Below are 6,302 nucleotides of genomic sequence, written 5' to 3'. Positions count from 1 at the left end.
TTTCACCTCAGGAAGCTAGAAAACTCAGCACAAATTAAGCCCAAAGGATAAAGAGTGGAAATCAATAAAATAGAAATGGGCAAACAATAGAGAAAAACCAATGAAACCAAAAGCTGGTTCTTTAAAAAGTTTAATAGAATTGAATGAAACACATGTGCTGGTGGAGATGAGGTGGGGCTCCGGATTCTGCCCCGGGGTCACCACCTTGCAATCAATCCTCTGATTTAGTCCAGTTTCCTCACTCAGAATGAACATGCTCATTGGACAGTGTGGCATGGTGCTTTAGGACACAGGCCACATGACCCTGGGAATGTCACTTCCCCTCTCTGAGCCTCAGTTTCCTCTCTGTAAAATGATATTGATGGTAGCAGCTTCCTACCAGCATTGTATGAAGAATTAAATGAGTTTACCCCTGAAAACACCCTGGCACACAGTAAATGTTCAGTGTAGCTGTCATAGTTACAGGCACCTACTGCTTGCACACTCATTTATACATATAATACACAGATGAGCCTTTTTAAAAATATTTATTTATTTATTATTTATTTATTTTGGCTGTACCGGGTCTTAGTTGCAGCATGCAGGATCTAGTTCCCCAACCAGGGATTGAACCCCGGCCCCCTGCATTGGGAGTGCAGTCTTACCCACTGGACCACCAGGGAAGTCCCATACACAGATGAACTTTAAAAAATTTAAGTGGTTATGTATTTATTTGAATGTGTCTTGAGGAACAAAGCGTCGCTAGGCCCCCTGCTCCCAACATGTGAGTTCACAGATGTTAATCCTGAAAATGACCCAAGTTTAAAAATAAAGACGAGTTCGTATTTTTTACAATCTTTTTCTGAGATAAAATTGATCATTTTAAAGCGTACAATTAGTGGCTTTAGTATGATCTCAAGGTTTTGCAACCATCACCAGTATCTAATTCCGGGGCGGGGGGTGGGGAAGAGCTGTTTTTTAAACCTGTTTAAAGAAAAATATTAAAGGACTCAAGGAGGGACTTCCCTGGTGGTCCAGTGGGTAAGACTCTGTGCTCCCAATGCAGGGGGCCCGGGTTTGATCCCTGGTCAGGGAACTAGATCCTGCATGCCGCAACTAAGAGCTGGTGCAGCCAAAATAAATAAATACATACATAAATATTTTAAAAATAAAAAAGTAAAGGACTCAATGAATAGGAAAGAAATTAAACAAACAAGAGGGCAGATGGCCAGCAAAGATGCTGAGGACAGTTAGACAGGTAAGCAAAATTTGGGAATCCTCAGGAGGCTGTCAGAGAGCATGATGGCCCCAAATGACAGAAGGGGACTCTAAGACCCAGCAAGGGGTGGGAATGGGCATAGCACCTGGTGAGGGGTCTGAGGGACCCCGTGGAGCCTCAGGGAAAATAAGAGATTGGGCCAGGCCCCTCTGAGAGGTCAGGCAGTTCCTTTTCTTGGGAAGAGAACAATTTTTTTTAAAACTTCCTTTGGAAATTGGAAACCCTGGGCGCCTCCCAGGGCTATAAAAAGGCGGTGTCCACTGACCAGGTTAAAAATAAAGATCCCCACCCAGGGGCATTTGGGGTTGGGAGGAGACACTGTGTGGGCCAGGCAGGGGTAGGACTTGCTGTGTGACCTAAGGCAGTTGCCTGCCCTCTCTGGGCTCTGGTTCCCAACAGCATTCGACTGAAGGATTTCCAAACACCCAGTTAATGGGCATATTTATACGGCTGCGGTTGTTGTTATTTACGGAGGTTGTAATCAGGGAGAGAGGCCTTTGGCATGGTCTGGAACTTGGCACTCTCTGGGCTCTCTCAGGAGGAAGGCCGTCGCCAGCCCTGGGGTGGGGGGGGGCGGTGGGAAGGAGGAGAGGCAGGAACTGTTGTCTGACGGCGCCCCCTGGTGGCGCCAAATGCTCATCGCAGTATCTTCTGGGTTCCCACGAATAAAGGAAGCATCCTGTTCTGGGGGAGGTGGGGGGACAGGTCTTGCACGAGGGTGGGATCACACTGGCTCCTCCCAACCCTTGGGCTGTGACTCCCCCCTCCCCACCTGGACTATCCTTTCTCCCTGGAGTGATGCCTTCCAGGAAGCCTCCCACAGCCGCTCTCACCTCCCCCTACCATCCCCCATCACACCCCGGACCACCTCGGTTGTAACCACCTAGTCTAATGTCTCCCCCACGGATCTGTGAGCCCCAAGAGGGTAGGAACAGTGTCTGCTTTAATCAACAGTATGTCCCCTGATTTGAAACCGTCCCTGGCATACAGTAGGTGCCAATACACGCTGTTCAGTAAATGAATGAATGGATGGCAGAATGAATGAATGGAACCATTCACCCACAGGCAAGAAGGGAACATGGAATCAAGAGGCTGTTTTGCACAGCAAAGGAAACCATAAACAAAACGAAAAGACGACCTACGTAGGGACTGCAAGAAAATATTTGCAAACCATGCGACTGACAAGGGCTTAATTTCCAAAATATACAAACAGCTCATAGAACTCAATAACAAAAAACCAAAGAGCCCAAGTGAAAAATGGGCAGAAGACCTAAATAAACATTTCTCCAAAGAACACATACAGATGGCCAATAGGCACATGAAAAGATGCTCAACGTCACTAATTATTAGAGAAATGCAAATCAAAACTACGAGGTATCACCCCACACTGGTCAGAATGGCCATCATTAAAAAGTCTACAAATAACAAATGCTGGAGAGGGTGTGGAGAAAAGGGAACCCTCCTACACTGTTGGTGGGAATATAAATTGGTGCAGCTACTGTAGACGAGTGTATGGAGATTCCTTAAAAAAACTAAAAACAGGGCTTCCGTGGTGGTGCAGTGGCTAAGAATCCGCCTGCCAATGCAGGGGACACGGGTTCAAGCCCTGGTCCAGGAAGATCCCACATGCCGAGGAGCAACTAAGCCTGTGCACCACAACTACTGAGCCTGTGCTCTAGAGCCTGCGAGCCACAACTACTGAGCCCATGTGCCACAACTAAGGAAGCCTGCACACCTAGAGCCCGTGTTCTGCAACAAGAGAAGCCAGCACAATGAGAAGCCCTCACACCGCAATGAAGAGTAGCCCCTGCTTGCCACAACTAGAGGAAACCCACACACAGCAATGAAGACCCAAGGCAGCCAAAAATAAATAAATAAATAAGTAAGTAAATTAATTTAAAAAAACTAAAAACAGAACTACCATATGATCCTGCAATCCCACTCCTGGGCATATATATGGAGAAAACTCTAATTCAAAAAGATACATGCACCCCAGTGTTCATAGCAGCACTATTTACAAACGTCAAGACATGGAAGCAACCCGAGTATCCATCGACAGATGAATGGATAAAGATGTCATAAATAAATAAATAATAAATAAATAAATAAATGTACACACAATGGAATATTACTCAGCCATGAAAAAAGAATGAAATAGTGCCATTTGCAGCAAGATGGTTGGACCTAGAGATTGTCATACTGAGTGAAGTAAGTCAAACAGAGAAACACAAATATCATATGATACCGCTTGTATGTGGAATCTAAAAAAATGATACAAATGAACTTATTTACAAAACAGAAACAGACTCACAGACATACAAAACAAATTTATGATTGCCAAAGGGGAAAGGGAGTGGGGGAGGGATAAATTAGGAGTTTGGGATTAGCAGATATAAAACAGATAAACAATAAGGACCTACTGTATAGCACAGGGAACTAGATTCAATATTCTGTAATAAACCATAATGGAAAAGAATGTGAAATATATATATACATACGTATATATAACTGAATCACTTTGCTGTACACCAGAAAATAACACACTGTAAACCAACCATAGTCCAATAAACATAAATAAATAATTTAAGAGAGAGGTTGTTTTAAAGATAAAAACAGACTTATGTGATAATTCAGATTCAGGCAGACCTCAGATATACAGTGGGTTCAGGTCCAGTCCATGGCAATAAAGTGAATATCGAAATAAAGCGAGTCACATGAATTTTGGGGTTTCCCAGTGCATATAAATTATGTTTATGCTACACTGTAGTCTAAGTGTGCCATAGCATTATGTCTTTTAAAAATGTACATACCTGGGCTTCCCTGGTGGCGCGGTGGTTGAGAGTCCGCCTGCCGATGCAGGGGACACGGGTTCGTGCCCCGGTCCGGGAAGATCCCACATGCCGCAGAGCAGCTGGGCCCGTGAGCCATGGCCGCTGAGCCTGCGCGTCTGGAGCCTGTGCTCCGCAGCGGGAGAGGCCACAACAGTGAGAGGCCCTCATACCGCAAAAAAAAAAAAAAAAGTACATACCTTCATTTAAAAATACGTTCTTGCTAAAAAATACTAATCATCATCTGCGCTTTCAGCGAGTCGTAATCTTTTTGCTGGTGGAGGGTTTGGCCTCTGTGGCTGCTGACTGATCAGGGTGATGGGTGCTGAAGGCTGGGGTGGCTGCCGCGATTTCTTAAAATAAGACAACAGCGAACTTTGCTGCATCAATTGACTCTTCCTTTTATGAACAATTTCTCCGTAGCGTGCTGTGCTATTTGATAGCATTTTACCTGCAGCAGAACTTCTTTCAAAACTGAAAACAATCCTCTCAAACCCTGCCGCTGCTTTATCAACTAAGTTTCTGTCATATCCTAAATCCTTTGTTGTCATTTCAACAGTCATCACAGTGTCTACACCAGGGGTAGCTTCCATCTCCAGAAACCACTCTCTTTGCTCATCCACAAGAAGCAATTCCTCACCTGTGAAAGTTGTATCCTGAGATTTCAGCAATTCAGTCCCATCTTCAGACTCCACTTCCACTTCTAGTTATCTTGCTGTTTCCACAGCACCTGCAGTGACTTCCTCCACTGAAGTTTTGAGCCCCTCAAAGTCATCCATGAGGGCTGGCATCAACTTCTCCCAAATTCCTGTTGACGTTGATACTCTAACCTCTTCCCATGAATCACGAATGGTCTTCATGGCACCTAGAATGGTCAATCCTTTCCAGAAGGTTTTCGGTTGATTTTGCCCAGATCCATCAGAGGAATCACCGTCCATGGCAGCTGTAGCCTTGCGAAATGTACTTCTTTTTTTTTTTTTTTCCTTTTGTTTTGGCTGCACCGCCCGTCTTGCGGGATCTTCCTTTCCTGACCAGGGATCAAACCCGTGGGCAATGAAAGTGCAGAGTCCTAACCACTGGACTGCAGGGAATTCCCAAAAATGAATTTCTTAAAGAATAAGACATGAAAGTCTTAATGACTCCTTGCTCCATGGGCTGCAGCACGGATGTTGTTTTGTTACCGAATCCAAGCTTGTGCTGCTCGCTGCACGACAGGTGAATAAATCAAGAGATGAGGTGTTGGGGAAGGAAATAGCGATTTTACTCGGAAAGCCAGCAGATGGAGAAGATGGTGGACAAGTATCCCAAAGAATCACCTTCCCCGCGTTAGAATTCTGGGTTCTTTTATACTAGAAGGTGCGGGGGGAAAGTTCTGGTTCTGGGTTGTGTTAATTTCTTCCTGCCTGCAGCCTCTCACAGGTGGGCCTGGTCAGGAGGGTTTCTGCGAGCTGAACTAAGGCGTTTTAAATTAACGCTCATGGGAGACCGGGTTCCCAGAGACGGGCCATTATGTATAATTTACGCTTACAGGCAACATCCCTTTAGTGATTAACTTGTAATAGAATACAAAGTTTCTTCCCTATATTGAGTTAGCAAGCATGAAAACAACATGAATCTCATTGTCCATCACCGTGAGAGCCCTTGGGTGACCAGGTGCATCGTCAATGAGCAGTAATATTTTGAAAGGAACCCTTTTCTCTGAGCTGTAGTGTAACCAAAAGTGGGGTCTGGCTGCTTGCAGCTCAGAAGCCAATAAAGAGGCAAGGTTGGTGGAAAGGAAAGTTTGCTTTATTTCGGATACTGGCAACCACGGTGCGGGGGGGCAACTGTCCAAAGGCCAACTCGCCCCCCACTGACAATCAGGGGGCAAGAGCTTTTATAGATGGAGGGAGGGGGCTACATGCAGAAACAGCACAGTCAGCTCTGACAGTCATCTTGAAATTGGTCATCAGTGGTCTGACCAGCGTCATCTTGATTGTTTTAAGTACAGTTAATCTTCAGTTCCAGGGTCGGTTTTTTCCCATTTCCTTGAGTCCAATTCTTGGAATTATGGCAGCTTATGTCATGGCCACAGTCTGGTCATCATGTAGTTAACTTCTTCCACCTGGTGGAGGTTTCAGTATCTACAAGACAGCTCCCAGGATATGGCTCAAAATATTATCTACAGCCCTTGAGAAGAAACTAAAAGTCCTTAACTATGCTTAATGACTATTATT

The sequence above is a fragment of the Mesoplodon bidens genome (genome assembly GCF_964165515.1).
Source record: "Mesoplodon bidens genome assembly, chromosome: 4".
Classification (NCBI taxonomy): domain Eukaryota; kingdom Metazoa; phylum Chordata; class Mammalia; order Artiodactyla; family Ziphiidae; genus Mesoplodon; species Mesoplodon bidens.
The sequence above is the reverse complement of the archived record's forward strand: the minus strand, read 5'-3'. Positions refer to the sequence as shown.